Here is a 15,790-nt window from a genome sequence, read left to right as displayed (position 1 = left end):
GTGTCAAGAAACAGATAGATTATGGGCAGCACAGACGGTGTAATGGTTAGCATTACTGCCTCACAGCACTGGGTTCAATTCCCACCACGGCCTTAACTGTGTGGAGTTTGTATATTCTCCCTTTGTTTGCGTGGGTTTCCTCCGGGTGCTCCGGTTTCCTCCCACACTCCAAAAATATACTGGTAGGTTAATTGGCTCCCAACAAAATTAACCGTATGTGTGTGAGCATGTGATAGGGAATATAGGGCCTGATTCAGAGCCGCTCGTAAGCGGCAGCTCGTTCGCTCCGAGCGATGTTCGCACATCTGCGCATGCGTATGGGTCATAATGCCCATGCGCCAACCAGTCAGTGCGGTCGGAAATCGAGCGCTCGCAAAATAGCGAGTGCCTGCTAATTTGAGTGACAGGATGAGGCGTTTGTGGGTGGTAACAGTGGAAGGTGCTTGAAAACGGGGAGTGGAGATCCGAACGCAGGCGTGCCAAATGGTCAAAACGGGCATTTTAAGGGTGTGCATAATTAACAAAGCAGCGTCATCGGCCACGTCACTTGGTTGTTTCTTAGCCTGAACTGTTCGCATGATTGCGGTAGGAAAATCCAACCACAAGCACTGCGAGCAGTTCAGAAGCCTTTCGATGTACTCGATTAATCAAATAAATAGCGGAGATGACGTATGATGCGAGAGGCCAGGGAGGGTCTTTACAAAATAGCGAGCGCATGTTTTGTTCGCTCGCTCAGACATAGAGGCGTCAACAGACCGCAAAGAGCGAGCGCTCAATTTAAATAGCCAGACCCTTTTTCTGAACGAGCGAGCACAAATAGCATCCGCTTCTGAATCAGGCCCATAGATTGTAAGCTCCATTGGGGTAGGGACTGATGTGAATGGGCAAATATTCTCTGTAAAGTGCTGCGCAATATGTGTGCGCTATATAAATAACTTGTAATAAATATATATATATATATATATATATATATATGATCTGTGTGTATAAACACATACATATATAATATATGTGTTTGTGTGTATATGTATATATATATACATATACATATATACATATATATATATATACACACACTCCACGTCGATGCTCGGCAGTCCAGCTCAATGTTGCATCTGCCCTGGGTGCCTTCCCAAATAGGATCTGTAGCAATAGTGTAGCAATACGGGCGGCACTCTCAGTGAAAACATTTTTTTAAACGGAGGGTCCCAGTCCTCCACCACTATTCAACCGTGGTGGAGGACTGGGACCCTCCGCTTCAAAAAATTTTTTCACTGAGAGTGCCGCCCGTATTGCTACACTATATATATATATATATATATATATATATATATGTATACATGTATATATATATATACACACACACACACACACACACACAGAGTCAGGTCCATAAATATTGGGACATTGACAGAATTTTCAGATTTTGGCCTCTATTCACCACCACAATGGTTTTGAAATTAAACAAACAAGATGTGCTTTAACTGCAGACTTTCAGATTTAATTTGAGGGTAATTACGTCCAAATCGGGTGAATGGTGTAGGAATTACAACAGTTTCAATATGTGCCTCCCACTTTTTAAGGGGCCAAAAGTAATGGGACTATCAACTCAAAAGCTATTTCATGGACAAGTGTGGGCTATTCCCTCGTTATTTCATTATCAAATAAGCAGGTAAAAGGTCTGGGGTTGATTCTAGGTGTGACATTTGCATTTGGAATCAGTTGCTGTCGACTCTCAATATGAGGTCCAAAGAGCTGTCACTATCAGTGAAGCAAGCCATCATTAGGCTGAAAAATCAAAACAAACCCATCAGAGATAGCAAAAACATTAGGTGTGGCCAAATCAACTGTTTGGAACATTCTTAAAAAGAAAGAATGCACCGGAGTGCTCAGCAACACCAAAAGACCCGGAAGACCACGGAAAACAACTGTGGTGGATGACAAAAGAATTATTTCCCTGGTGAAGAAAAACCCCTTCACAACAGTTGGCCAAATCAAGAACACTCTCCAGGAGGTAGATGTATATGTGTCAAAGTCAACAGTCAAGAGAAGACTTCACAAGAGTGAATATAGAGGGTTCACCACAAGATGCAAACCATTGGTGAGCCACAAACACAGGAAGACCAGATTAGAGTTTGCCAAACAATATCTAAAAAAGCCATTACAGTTCTGGAACAACATCCTATGGACAGAGGAGACAAAGATCAACTTGTACCAGAGTGATGGGAAGAGAAGAGAAGGAAAGGAACTGCTCATGATCCAAAACATACTACCTCATCAGTGAAGCATGGTGGTGGTAGTGTCATGGCGTGGGCATGTATGGCTGCCAATGGAACTGGTTCCCTTGTATTTATTGATGATGTGACTGCTGACAAAAGCAGCAGAATGAATTCTGAAGTGTTTCGGGCAATATTATATGCTCATATTCAGTCAAATTCTTCAGAACTCATTGAACGGCGCTTCACAGTGCAGATGGACAATGACCCGAAGCATACTGCAAAAGCAACCAAAGAGTTTTTTAAGGCTAAAAAGTGGAATGTTATGCAATGGCCAAGTCAATCCCCTGACCTGAATCCGATTGAGCATGCATTTCACTTGATGAAGACAAAACTGAAGGGAAAATGCCTCAAGAACAAGCAGGAACTGAAGACATTTGCAGTAGAGGCCTGGCAGAGCATCACCAGGGATGAAACCCAGCGTCTGGTGATGTCTATGCGTTCCAGACTTCAGGCTGTAATTGCCTGCAAAGGATTTGCAACAAAGTATTAAAAAGTGAAAGTTAGATTTAGGATTGTTTAGTTTGTCCCATTACTTTTGGCCCCTTAAAAAGTGGGAGGCACATATAGAAACCGTTGTAATTCCTACTCCGTTCACCTGATTTGGATGTAATTACCCTAAAATTAAATCTGAAAGTCTGCAGTTAGAGCACATCTTGTTTGTTTCATTTCAAAGCCATTGTGGTGGTGAATAGAGGCCAAAATATGAAGATTCTGTCAATGTCCCAATATTTATGCACCTGACTGTATAATATATGTGTTTGTGTGTATATATATATATATATATATATATATATTTATACATGCACACACAGTATAACAAATATATAAACTGTAAACTAAAAAGTGAGCTAATGTTATCGCAGAACACTAAGCAGTTTTTGCCACTCTAAGCCGCATTTTGATCTGTACAGATGGAGCAGCGCTGTGGTTTACACAATAACCATCAGCATTTTCCAAATAACAGGCTACCCAGATAAAAAAAGCTGATTCTGTTGTGCCTTATTGTTCAGCATAATGATGATTTATGAATCTGGATGTATGCATCTTGATTACTATATAAACCACTGCAACCAAGTGCAACATAGAAAAGCAGATAAAATACTTTGATTAGGATATTGGAGAACTGTAATTTTGTTACATCTTTGATAACAGTACTTGAACTTGTTTCAGTGACATTTACTTGAAATAGCTAAAATAAACACAATGCCCATACGATAAATGGGACTAAATAGCATCCTTAGCAGCCCTTAAAAGTCTGGATGCCTTCACACTTATTAGTGATACTGTGAGGGTATATAGGGAACAATGAAAGATCGTTTTAAAATTAAATTGTAATTCAATCTTGTGAAACCCTCTCCTGCATATTTTTTAATGTATAAAAAAAACAAATCACCGCAGTTCATGGATGGCTAATTTGATCATCATGCTGGCCACAAATTATAGTACAACACAGTGTAATAAATAGCCATTCCATGCCATTTATGTGCTTTAAATATCCATAGTAGCTCCTTCCATTTAATTCTCTCTTAGATCATTACACAAAGAAGTATGAATAACCATATTTAACCCCATGGTTATTTTTCTATTTCTAGAAGCCAATGACAAACAGGGGATGTAGTCACCATCTCGGCGCTCGGGATGACCGGCGCTCAGAATACTGGCATCCCAACCGCCGACATCCCGACTGTAACAATTAGGATTAGAGAGAGAGTTAGTTTTAAGGGTTAGGGTTTAGCACTAGGGGGAGGGTTAGGGTTAGGCTACTGGGGGAGCAGGGTTAGAGTTAGGATGTGGGAAAGGTGGCTAAAGGTTAGGAGGAGGGTTAGGGGTCAGGCTACTTACCTTCAGGCATCGGAATTCTGACAGCCGGCATCTCAACCGCCGGAATCCCATATCCAACCCGTACGCAGAGCACAGAGACCATGCAATGTCTCCTCTATGTTTTTCAGGGGCCTGCTCCAGTCTGCAGCATTATGCTGATCATTTCCTATGTGTGCCACTTACTATGACACTAACAATGCCTGGAGGCTGTGATTGGGAATGACACCCACCCATGGATGTGATCTGCATTTGTACTTGTACCTTTGGTTCTCCGGCCCCTTGCTGAAAAAAAAGAAATGAGTGGGCCTGTGTGCAAGCTACAAAGCCACATCGGTGCATCAAGTAGCTTCTCTTGTGTTTCAATCTTTAGTCAGGAAGGGGAAGGTAGCAGTGGAATAGAGTAGGTGCTGAGTGGGTGGCATGGGCCCCACTGGCTCAAGCTCCTGTGCACTACATACCATGCACCAATTGTTAATAATTCACTTATGTATGTACTTAGCATGTCTAGGTTATTGTTTAAGCCTAGCTACTGTGCATCACATTGCCTCCTTACTCCTTGTTACTCTGTTGCCAGTTTATCAGGTTGCCCACTAATGTGTACCAGAACCTGAACTGTGCTCAGACTACACTTCTGTCTATACCCTTAATTCCTACATTTCCCGCAGGTGTACCAAGACCTCTACTGTGCTCGTCCTAGGCTTATACTACTATTTTTTACTCTAAAGTGCATTCCTGCTGTTAATACAGTTGTGCATCTGATACCTTCATTAAATATACAGGAGTATATGACATCTGACAGATACTGCAGGAGTATCTGTCTGTTCGTGCTGCCTTTGCTAGTTAGCGTACCTGTCACCACTAACCATCTGACCAGCATATCCTCATGCTCTATAGTACTCTGGCCATAGTCTTCCATCTTCATACATAAAAGAGAATATTACCAATTACTAGGTAGCCATCTCTAACCTAAGCCTTCTACACATGTCTATTATGGAAAGGACACCTGCGTAAGAATGGCAGAAGGATTCACTTTGATGCAAGGGCAGGTGGACCAACTGTGTGACCAGAACATGACTAACAGCTCTGACATGAACCTGCCTTAATATGTGGTGTTATGGATAGTGAGTATGCTAAGAAGCTTCATGACATTTGATGCATTCAAGGGAAAGTGCCTAGGATAGATTTCATTGTGATCAATTGGCACAAACCTTACACTAGCTGATTTTCCTTTTTCCATGATGCAACTAGTTTTAACTATGGATGTGCACTGACCCCCGTGTTTTGGTATTGGTTTTTGGATCTCTCTCTCCTTCAAGGTTTTGGATCTGGATTTGGTTTTACAAAACCACCCTTGCATGTACTGGTTTTGGTTTTAGATCTGTATTTTTTCTAAAAGAAAATCATAAACACAGCTGAAATCGCATCATTTGGACGTGTTTTTGTTCCTACAGTATTATTAACCGCAATAACATTTATTTCCAGTCAATTTTGACCACTTCACACCTTACAATATTGATTTCATGCAGTTTAGGCCAAAAGGTTGCATCAAGCTAGCTGACTGAATAAGCTAAGCAACAGCAGTGGGCAGCACTGACATGTGGCATTTCAGCTTCCAACATGGCACAGAGTGGCACTGCAGTGGCAGACAGGATAGCAATTAATAAACTAAAAAAATTAAAATGTCAGGCAGCACATAATGCAAAGAAAAGAGGTGCAAGATGGAATTGTACTTGAGCCCTTCCACCCACCCTTATGTTGTATATAGTAAACCAGACATGCACACTTTAACAAACCAATCACTTCAGCGACAGGGATTGCCAACAGGTAGTCTACATTGCTGGCAATGATCTTTCCAGGCACAAACTGGCTTTACAGAGGCAAGATGTTGTCGCCATCATCATCCGATTCCTCACCCTCATCAGTGTGTACATCATCTTCACACAATATTAATTTGTCCCTGCTGGAATATAGCATTACAGCCTCAGGTGCATCTGTAATTTTTGGATGTAATTGGCAGTAAAGGTCTTCCTTGTGAAATTTGTAGTTCATTTTGATGAACATCATCTTTTCCACATTTTGCAGGAAGTAGCCTCCTACGCCGATCACTGATGCACTTGAGGGTGGGCAGCTCAAGTAAAGAAAAGCCAGTTTGTGCAAGGGCCTTCAAATTGCCATTTTTTCCTGCCAGTAGTGAAACGGACTGTCTGACATGCCTATTTGGATGCTATCATTAAAATAGTCCTCAACCATTCTTTGAATGCTGACCGTATCAGACGGAGTCACGTTATAGGTCTCTTTAATTGTAAGCAATTCTTTTAGACCTGGCCAGATATCAAAACTTGGTTGTGTTGAGTCATCTGCATCACCAGTGAGTCTATTTTTGGGAAAGTTTTTTTTTTCCTTGCAGCTGCACTTGCTGGAGAAACTGAAGGAGGAGCCATCGCTGCATCACATGCCACTTGAGCTGCCAATTTCCTTACCAACAGCTTTTTGCATCTCTTCAGATCTGTGTCCACTGGGAAGAAAGACACAATGTATGACTTAAACCTAAGACCTAGCATGGTTGCCAAAATGTATTGATCCAAATGTAAGATCCTGTTGACCATTGGATCCTGGCGAAGCGAATAAAGGACTTGATCTACAAGTCCGACATGCTTAGCGGAATCGGTTTGTTTCAGCTCCTCCTTCAGTTTCTAAAGCTGTTTTTCCAACAGTCTAATTAGGGGAATTACCTTACTCAAGCTGGCAGTGTCTGAACTCACTTCACAGGTGACTACTTCAAAGGGATTCAGCACTTTGCAAAACATGGAAAGCATTTTCCACTGAGCTTGAGTAAGGTACATCCCCCTCCTCTTCCTTTGTCATACTTTGTTGTGTAGCTTTGGATGGCTTTTTGCTGTTCTTCCATCTGCTGAAGCATATAAAGGATCGAGTTCCACCTTGAAACTACCTCAGCTGGTGACAAGACAAATGCAACATTTCTTACAGGTACTGCAATCTTCTACATGCACCTGCTGAATGGCGAAAATGTCCAGAAATTTTGTGCTCCTGCACGGCCCTGCCATTTTAAAAAAAAAAATTGCACCATCAAGTTGATTGTGTGTGCAAAACATGGGATGTGTCAGAATTCACCATGCTGTAATGGTCTCACAATATTGGTGGCATTTTCAGAAATCACAAATCCCAAGGAGAGGCCCTGAGTTTTTCTAAGAGGTTGTCAGCGGTATGCCTCTTAGTGAAATTGGTGATACACAGAGTAGCCTGCCTCTGAATGAGCTGCTGTGTCTTAGATGCTGCTGCTGCTGCTGCTGTTGATGCCGCTGAAGGCAATACACCCACCCAATGGGCTGTTACAGTCATGTAATCTTGCATTTGTCCTGTTCCACTTGTCCACATATCTGTGGTTAAGTGGACAGTGGGTACATTTTGGAGGACACTAATTAAGTTTTTTTTAACGTCCCTGTACAGGCAGGGAATTGCTTTTCTAGTAAAGTGAAACCTAGATGGGATTTAGTAATGGGGTACACAGAACCTCAATTAACTGTCTAAAACCCACTGCACTAATGGCAGATATCTGACGCACATCTAATACCAGCATAGATAATATGGCATCAGTGATCCGCTGTGCAACTGGGTGACTGATGTCATACTTGCTCCCCCTTGCAAAGGATTGTTTAATAGTCAATTGTTTTTTAGAACTACTACTAGTAGTCTTCCTGGTCCCCTTCTGGGATGAAGATCCACTACCAGCAACAGCAGCTGCAGGAGTAGCACTCAAGGATTCTTCTGAGTAATCCAGGATAGGGGAGGACTGAGTTAGTCTTATCAAATTGGATGCAGGACTACTTCTGATCGTGATTGAGTATATTGTTGATGAAGGTGTTGGTGGTGAATACGCCAGGTGCTTGGATCTAGCAGAGAGAAGGGTGCTAGCTGACGCTGGACTGCTTGTTGTTACTTTTTTAGCCAAAGTTTCTGAATTTTGCAAACACTTTTGATGGATGCGCTGTAGATGACATAATGTTAGGGTCCCTACCTCCACTTACTCTGGCATGACAGCATGTACAGATGGCTTGACAATTGTTGTCTGAATTTGGGTAGAAATAATTCCACACATAAGAAGTGGATTTTTTTGTTTTATGCCCAGGCATGACCATGGGTTTTTCCTTATCTTGGGCAACAACTGTTTCCACTGGGGCCTGATTTACACAAACAATATCCTCATCAACAACATCCTCATCATCAGCATCCTCATCATCAACATCCTTATTAGCATCAACTACACAAATATCCTCCTCAACCTGGTGCACTTCCACAGAAGCATCCTCAATTTCTATGTCAGCATGTTGACTTTTGCTGCTCATCCCCACATTTGCAGATGATGTACAATTGGTGGAAGGAGGCTCCTCTTTGAGTAAATGTCTGCAGGGAGAAGGGCTTGCATCATCATAAGAGGCAGAACCACCAGTCATAAATAAAGGCCAAGGCCTTAGTCTTTCCTTGTCACTTCGTGTGGTGAAAGGCATATTGCCAATTTAATGTCTTTCTGCAGAAAACTTTCCCTTTGATGTTTTTTTCTTTAACACTGTAAAAGATTGGTTCTTTGATTTCAGATGCCCTGAATTAAGCCCTGTATGCCCTTGGGCATCGGCTTTAGTAGATGATGTAGACAGACTAGTATCGTCATGACTGGTGGCACTGGCAGCAGCTCCAGCACTATTATGTGGTTCCTGCCCTTCTCTCAACTGATCGTTCTCCATATCAACAAACACGAATGAAGTGGGGTACAGCACACACGTCAATTTTTAACAATTTTAAATATTACACTGTGCTACTACTTACAGTGTCACAATATTTTTTATGAAAAAGAATAACACACTTCGCTACCACTTACAGTGTCACAATATTTTTTATGAATAAGAATAACACACTGCGCTATGACTTATAGTGTCACAGTACGTGGATGATAAACTGCAGTCTGGCTGGCAGTGTCACCAAACAATAATAGCGTAGCTAGCACACACAAAAAAACCTGAAAAAAATACATATTTTTTAATTTTTTGTGGAATGCTAATTTTATTTAACTTTTATTTTTTTGACACTGGCGAAGAGCACCCCTGGACGAGGCAGCAGCCCCTTGATGAACAACACAGCACCCCTTTATGGACAACAAAGTACCCCTGTGGATTGCGGACGGACCACCTGCAGAATCACAAATATGTGGATGATAAAATGCAGTCTGGCTGGCAGTGTAAACGAACAATAATAGCGTAGCTAGCACACACACAAAAAAATGTTTATTTTTTATTTTTTGTGGAATGACCATTATTAATTTTAACATTTATTTTTTGTTATACTGGGGAAGAGCACACTCGATTGACAGAGCACCCCTGGACGACAGCACCCCTTTATGAACTGCAGCCCTAGCCCCTTGATTGAACAACAGAGAAGAACAGAGTCCCTTGATTGACAGGACAACAGTGACACAGCAGCACCCCCCTGCAGCCCCAGCCCGACAACACTGCACCCTTGAACAACTACAACACTGCAGCCTTGAACTACAGAGAGAAACAGAGCACGTCTGTTCTGTACACTCTCCACAGCCGGAGTGAAATGGTGCTGATCACCGGGACCTTTATAGAATCCAAAACCCGCGAGAATCCAACAACGAGAGGATGACATTTTGCCTCGTTTTCGGATCCGAGTCAGGCGTGCAAACCAGAGCTGGACTTGGATCCGACTTGCAATTGCAATGTTCGGGTGGGTCCAGTTCTCGGAGAACTGGACCCGCTCATCTGTACTTTTAACCACTGTATTTAACTGTGCTTATGCTGTTGAATGTATTGAAAGGTTAATTAAACTAAGTTAGGTGGAGATGTCTCAAACCTTGAAGAGATAAAGTGGTGAGAAATAGAGTATCAATCCAAAAAGCAGGCCCCTTCCCTATGAGGAATCAGCCCCTTGCTGATAGCACTAGGGCTATTCCCCACAACCCTTTGGCTGCAGGATTGGGGTTAAATAGAAATAATATTGTAATTTACTGGCACACTACCAACCAATCAAGTCCTAACGGCCATTTTTGGCTGGTACTTTATCTTCTCCACATTATCTATTTCCAAGGTTTGATACATCTCCCCCTTAGGCTGTAATCACTTAGACATCAGTTAATGTCTCTACTCCATTGTTTTTAACAGGTGATCGTAGAAAATGCTTAATTTGTCATAGAGATCACTGACCATTATGGAGAGACGTGGCAATGCACATGGCTGTTTTTCCAGTTGGGGAAGGAACAGGGTTGGGGGGAAATTGTAAACATTCTGCTTTTCCTACCATTATTTCTCCATCACCCATAAATATGCCCAGGTGCACAAAACCTAAATATGTACTTTTCATATTCTCACTTTTGGTTCCTCAAAACATCTGAGATAGACAGCAATGGATTCACTTTGATGACACACTGTTGATCTCTGTAAGCAAATGAATAATATCTATAGGTAAGCTAGCAGCTTTACTGTGGTGATACACTCATTAAAATCAGAGAAAAACACCTTAAAAACAAATTATCCTTAATAACTCAATGACTGATGTTTTGCCTGCCTTTCTTCTTTTTAAGTGTACAGCTGCTGTCTTTTGATATTTACCCATAAACTCATTGAAGTGAAGCTGCAGATGGCAGCCAATCTCTTCTGCTCTAGGTTTCAAGTGAGGTAGACACTATTAGTAAAATATAATTAATGGTTATGTTTTGAAAGGTTATTAATTATTTCTGCTCACACAAAACATTTTGTAATTAAGCAAAGCTCATAATCCATGTTTTTTTCATTAAACAGAAATGTTACCAGCTTCACATGAATACAAACAAAAAAAACCCAGGGCGACCTCAGATTTGTATATAGAAATGTAGTTATTACAACCAGCAGTAACCCAACAACACAGCTACAGTACCTTAAAGACACGACACAGGCACTGAAACTTCTATATACCATTGCATGGAAAGGGCAGTGAATAAGTCAGATCAATTCTGAAAACAGACTCTGACATCAGAACATGACAGATAACATGACAGATAAACTTCCTTTTAGCAGAATCCTATTGTGACATATCTACTCCTCAGGTTTGCAGAACTGCTATGGGCACAAAGTTTGTACCAAGCTACTTGAACCAGTGGAAATATGCAAGTGTTTAGAATAACAGTCTACATCAAATAACATCTATATGTGCATAGATACATCGAAAAGGAAAGGTTCCACTTTCAACAGAGGTTTATTGCAAAAAAATATGGGTTCTATTCCTGTAGAACATAAACTGGCTACACGAAAATATCAGTATATATATTGCACCATATCAATGCAATATATAGTAACTATTCATGAAAACATACCTGTCCGGCGACGTCCTCTGATAAGCGTCCCCTCCGCGATCCCGACAAGTAGCGTGAAGCCTGACATATCAGGAGCCCAATAAGTCGTTTTCACACTGCGCTTGCACTGCCAGTGTCGTCTTTACACTGCGCTTTTTCTGGCAGTGCTCTGAAATCCAGTGTCTCCCCACGTCACAGTGCTCCAGATGGTGAAATGAAATGAAGAAAAACCGTAACATGATAATTCCATTCTTCTATTAATCGCTCTCCTTATACTATTGTATGTGGAAGCGATTCTAACACTAGTCAGGGGAACCGCTGTAGAAATTTTAGACAACTAAATGGTATTTTCCTTCTTGAATAAGAGGAAGCGGTGGAAAGCCCTGTTTTCTGAAGTGCTTTATGAGTAGACCCCTATGGCACCAAATTATTAAACAAATTGTATGAAAGAATGAAAGAACTAAAAAGGAACTATCTTATTACAAATAGAAGCAAAGACCATTCAACCAAATACAACATATTTACCATAACTGAAACCAACAGCCATTTTAAAGCATTCACTTATATTATCAGGAACCATTGGCGAATACTTCTAAAAGATGAGAAACTAAAATGTATACCCCCAGACAATCGCAAATAATATAAAAAACCAAAAATATATCAAAAGAACAACATAAAAAACTATTTGTAAAAAACTGTTTGTAGAAGCCCTCAAAACACTCACTTGAGGAAAAAGGTTTTTTAGTATTAGTGCTTTACATCGGATAATTTTTACAGGCTCATGCCATTTTATTAAATGTACATGTGTTGATAATATACTATGAGAGTGTTTTATTTAACTTGTGGCACAGTACGACTAGAGCTGGGTACACATTATACAATATTTTGAACGATTTGCCCAATTCCGGCAGAATGGAATGACAAATCATTCAAATCGTCAAGTGTGTACGCACTATGGACCTGATTCAGACCCGCTCGCTAGCAAGCGGCTGCTCGTTGCAGATGATGTTCGCTAATGTGCACATGCGTGTAGTTCGCAGTGTGCGTGCGTAAAATAGTACGAGCGATCAGAATGTGCTCGCTCGCCCTGCAAAGACAGCCCAGTGGCATGAGTGACAGGAGAGACCGTTTGTGGGTGATAACAGGCAGGGGCTGGCTGGCAACTTTCAGTCTGGGGGGCAAACACTAGCAAGTGGCCCTGGTGCATTGCAATTCAAAAAATGGGTGTGACAATAACCTTGTAGGTGTGGTTTATCTAATGTGGGTGTGGCTTAAATAGGCAATAACATATTGTTCTGTCAAAAAGCTATAAGCAAATATAATACCTACGATTCTTATCTGACAAAGCAGAGACTATTGTAGTGACTACTATTAAAAACAGAGCATTCCTTGAACTGTATACAATACAGAAAGGATTCTAGTTACTGATATACAGCATGGCGAGCATCGGAAACACCCAAGTAAAATACAGGCACCATTCTAGTGATCAACATACACCAGAGAGGTTTGGGAATTTAGAGTGTCCCCGTAAAATAATCTAAAAGCACCTGTGTAAACCTCCCCATTATGGTACATATGTATTAAAAAATATTTGCGGGATATCCTTTTCGGGGGCTACCTGCATATATTAAGTACCATATGGATGGATGTAGGTCGGCAGCATCAGTGCTGAGATCCCCCATTTTCTAATGCAAAACTGTCTTCTATAGGTTTCTATGGGGGCTTATAAAATGCTGACGTTACCTAGCTCAAAAATGAAAAGTATTCCAGAGATTGAAACCGCTAACTAATGCCACCTTCAGATGTCATAAGCCATTGTAGCCTGTGGGCTACACTTTGGAAAACTTACCTGGAGAGATCCATAAGATCCCTCACCGCCACTGGCCGCACGCACACGCACAGTCTGATGTAGGACCACCAGGTCCCAAGCCTAGAAGTGAAGTGATCGCTTTAGCAATCACTTTAATTTTACATATCACAGGGATGGGCTTCTTTCGGAATCCCATCCTTGCGTGTGTGTATATTAGTACATCCTGGCGGAACTTTCTTATTGCCACAAGTAAGAAATTATAGTTATCGGATCTTATGTGGCACATTGCATCTGCTGGCATTGCAATGCCAGCAATCTTAGCCAATAAGCGTTAAGCCCGCTCAATGGAAAACCTTGCGATCCGACAGCGGGATCACAAGGTTTTGCCTCGGAGAGGGATCCAGGGCAGGTAGGGAGATCCGAGCTATGGCTCGGATTGCCCTGGATCCCCGAAATTTGGGTGGGTACAGTACTATGAGAATCGAACCCGCTCATCTCTAATTACCACTATACAAAACGGTATTTGCTTCATAAAATCTGTTCACAAAGCAAAAAAATTTATGCATTTATATCTGATAGAAGATGGGTCCCAGGACCAAAGCGTCCTCGTGTAAATCACCAATAGCATTATTATATATATATATATTATATATATATATAGTAGATGCACATTCTCTGATTGTGAACAGAATAATAAAAAACACAATTGCTACAAGACACATATGGAACATATAAAAAGAAAAAAATACAATAAATAATTTAAAGAGATATTCATTTTGGTATAATTTACAACTTACATCTATGAACTCTATACAAATGAAGATACTAGCAAATAAACATGGAGCCACATACAGTACTTAAATTCTGGAAAGTGAATCAGAAAACATACCACCTGTGATATTATATATATTTATATATAGTATAGGCAATCACAGCAGCACTTAATGCAAAAAAAAAGCTAATATAATACTTTACCAAGCAAAATACCCACACCGGATCGTCTATGGCGCTGCTTCCCTGCATGATCCCACGCGGCTTGATTACATCACAGGTTTCAATAGATTCGGCGTCACGAAGCATCCAAACCACAACGAGCTGTAAACAAAGGTTGTGATTGGGATCTTGTTGCGAAGCAGCAACGTGGACGGTCTGGTGTGGGTATTTAGCTTGGTAACTATTATGTTTGCAGTCAACCTGAAGAAAATGTTTTCTACACATTGAAACCATTAGTTCACAAAAACTGCAGCCTGGTTTTTCTACATTGAGTGGCAATATTATAACTTATACTATATTTTGACCTCCTAGTGTGGTTGTCAGCTTTGGAGCGCGCCTGCAATATTTGGATTTTCTCTCATACTGAGGAGAGAGAGGGAGAGAGAGATGGGGGGTGATAGAGAGGGAGAGAGAGATGGGGGGTGATAGAGAGGGAGAGAGAAATACATGAAAAATCATACATGCCCTCTATATGGCCGCGATTCAATTCCAAGCGATGATGAATAGTGCTGGGGGGGGGGAGCTCCCGGGGCTATTCATTTTAGCGCGATGTCTGGTCCGACTAAATGATTTCTCCTTGCACTCTCCTGAGAAGAAATCCGACTAAAGTGCTGCACGGCCAGCACTTTAGTCGGAGAATGTCGGTTCTCGCAACTAAACAGTCAAGTTAAGGGAGCGAGAACAGGCATTCTCCGACTTAACATCGCGCTGAACTGAATAGCTACGGGAGCTCCCTCCCGCGGCTATTCAGCTTTGCTTTCAATTGAATCGCGGCCTATATTTTTTTTAAATATACAGATATATATTTATAATATACACACACATTCAGTAGATGAAAAATCATACATGCTCTATATATTCTTTAATATGCACACATATATTTTAGTTTAGTAGCCCTGATGAAAATGTTTTCTTATAAACACATTGAAACGTTTGTAAATTGGTCTCCCGTTTCCTTTTTTGCAATGAGTGCCGCCTTGCATGGTTTGTAAACATCTGGATCCCTAGTTCATGGGTTTCCCGGAGTGAAGGACACCTGCTCAATGTTTCTATTTGACATGGTGAGGAGTGCTGCTTGAGGAAGTGTGTGTGTGCGCGTGTATGTATATATATATATATATATATATATATATATTAGGGGTGTGCACCGGCCACTTTTCGTGTTTTGGTTTTGGATCTGGATCTTTCTTCGTGTTTTGGATCTGGATTGGTTTTGCCAAAACCACCCTTCGGTGTTTTGGGTTCTGGGTTTTGTGTTTTGGATCTGTAATTTTTTTTTAAAAAAAGCATAAAAACAGCTAAAGTCACAGAATGTGTTGATTTTTCTGCTCCTATGCTATTATTAACCTCAAAAACCTTAATTTCCACTCATTTCCAGTTTATTCTGAACACCTCACACCTCACAATAGTGTTTTTATGTCCAAAAGGTTGCACCGAGGTAGATGGATGACTATGCTAAGCGACACGAGTGGGCGGCACACACGTGGCCCATCTAGGAGTGACACTGCAGTGGCAGACAGGATGGCA

This window comes from Taudactylus pleione, unplaced genomic scaffold (genome assembly GCF_031769625.1).
Source record: "Taudactylus pleione unplaced genomic scaffold, aTauple2 ptg000129l, whole genome shotgun sequence".
NCBI classification, from domain to species: domain Eukaryota; kingdom Metazoa; phylum Chordata; class Amphibia; order Anura; family Myobatrachidae; genus Taudactylus; species Taudactylus pleione.
This window is presented reverse-complemented; position numbering follows the sequence as displayed.